Consider the following 2,500-nt stretch of genomic DNA (forward strand, 5'->3'; position numbering starts at 1 on the left):
ATTCTTTCTTCCCTTCTCTCAAATACGCGTGTGCACACATGCATATACGCACACACATACACACACACACAAATGCTTACACACGCGTGCATATACACAAGCATGCATTTACACACAAATGCTCCTTTCCTATCTCAAATACATATTATCAGATTTTAATATCTATTAATCACCATCGCCCAATGTGTCTTGTTCCCCTACCTCCCTTTTTATTTGACCTATTTACTCTTTATTTTATTTTATTTATTTATTTATTTTATTTATTTATTTATTTATTTATTTATTTATTTATTTATTTTTGTGGTGAGAAGGGGAGATAATTTCGACTCAGTTCTCCCTTTTGAAGAATATTTGATTTTTTTTTTTTTTCCGAGGGTTCATTTCTATGGCCTTTGTATCAACGAAATAGTTCTCATAATATGGTTTGTAAATTTATTTGATTTTCTTTATAATGTTTATGTGTGGTACCCTTCGCCTGTTTCTAGTCCAGTGACCACATCAGTATAATATAGAGATGTTTTTCTCTCCTTTATAAGAAAGGTAGCTGAGTCAATAACACACACACATACCAAAAGCACGGTCACCCACTCTCATCCGTTTTGGCTCTTTCAATAACTGAAATAAATCGTTCGTGTTAGAGTAAGGAAAACATATCTAGAATCGTGACAAATCAGTGTTATGGGTTTATTTATTTTATTTATTTGTTGATCTATATATATATTTTTTGTGACCATGTCTCATCTGAATATATTAATTTTAAACCATCAAGACCTCAATAGTGTTTAATTTGGGTGTTTCATTGATTTATATTTTGTTCTTCGTTCACTTCTAAGTGATACGTTTTGAGCCGTCAAATAATTTTCTTAATGGAATCATTATTCTTTTGTACAAGACATTAACAAGACCAGGTCAGAAAAATTATAATTCCTCTTGGATGGCACCGATGTGATAGTCACAGGTTAATCTGAAATTTACAAAAACCATGTGGAAGTAGGAATATTTGTTCTTTGTATGAACATATTTTCCATATGACACACTTCTTCCAAAGCCCTTAAACTAAGAGCCACTAATGGAATAGATTGATATATACTTCACATAAGAGTTGATAGTCACAGGTTAATCTGAAATTTACAAAAACCATGTGGAAGTAGGAATATTTGTTCTTTGTATGAACATATTTTCCATATGACACACTTCTTCGAAAGCCCTTAAACTAAGAGTCCCTTATGGAATAGATTGATATATACTTCACATAAGAGTTGACTCTCGGAACGGATGTTATCTAGATTGAATTTCTAGTATTGTCTTAACGTTTACTTTATATATTTCTTTGTTGGAGATAACCAGTGGAGTAGCAAATCGCCTCACTTCTCTTTCGTCATTTTTATCCTCCTCTTCTTCTTCCCCTTCTCCTCTTTATTGTCTCCTCCCTCATCTCATTCCACATCTATCTTCTGTGATCCCAATACGTATTTTTCTTTATGTATTTTGTTTCGAGTAAGCTTAGCGTCAATTCCTCCACTTCCATTTCGTTTTCCTCTTCCTCTTGTTCCTTTCCACTTTATTATCTCCTTCTTCATCTCATTCCACATCCATCTTCTATTTCCCCTTTACATATTTCTTCTTTACGTATTTTGTTTCTAGTAAGCTTAGCGGCAATTTCCTCCACTTCCCCTTCGTCGTCTTTGTTTTCTTCTTCCTCTCCTCGTTCTTGTTCCCTCTCCTCATATCCCACATTCATCTACTTCCTTTCTTCTTCCTTTCTCCCTTTTTCTCTCCTTCCTGTCGGCGTTCCCTCTTCCGGCCTTCTTCCGGAACCTTTCTTCGTTCTTTATGTCCCTCTGCGCCTACTCCAGTAAACATGCCATGAATCCCCCCCTGACAATACTGTTTACACATGTATCTCAAATGCATCTAAAATTTAAGATTATTGGAACCTTCCCCTTCTCTTTTATCAGGTAAAGAAACTCCTCCAGAAAGGATAATTGTTTTGTGTTTAACTTCAATTCGAAAACAAAGCTAAAATTCATGATAAAATAAGTTATATATTACTGTTATGTTTACCACGGTTCCCGGCCCTAGCTGAGACGCACTTAACAAAACCGTAGATTTAATACTACTGTTTCCTCTCCTTCAGACACTAACGTCTACTATGTTTACTTCCGTAGCACCACCTCAGTAGCGAAGTCTGGCGGGTGACAAGGTATAAGAACAAGTGACACCCGGAAGAGATGGAGTTAAACGAAAATAATTACAACTCCTTCCTTACATTCGGGATGCCATGCAAATGAATGACAGAATCCGGCGACAGCTAGAAGAAGAGGGTAAATACCACTCGGTAAGGGAGAGCTTAAGCGAGATAGGACTACCAAGGTATACCAAAGAGATCATGTATATAAAATAAGCTGGAAGTGCGCACACTAAAAGAAAGTGGTCGTCAATACAAACAAGAACAGGGTTGGACAAACTTCCTTCACTAGGTATTGGCTCGGGGATAACT

This window comes from Oratosquilla oratoria, chromosome 27, assembly GCF_046742065.1.
Source record: "Oratosquilla oratoria isolate Oo_2021 chromosome 27, ASM4674206v1, whole genome shotgun sequence".
Taxonomy (NCBI): domain Eukaryota; kingdom Metazoa; phylum Arthropoda; class Malacostraca; order Stomatopoda; family Squillidae; genus Oratosquilla; species Oratosquilla oratoria.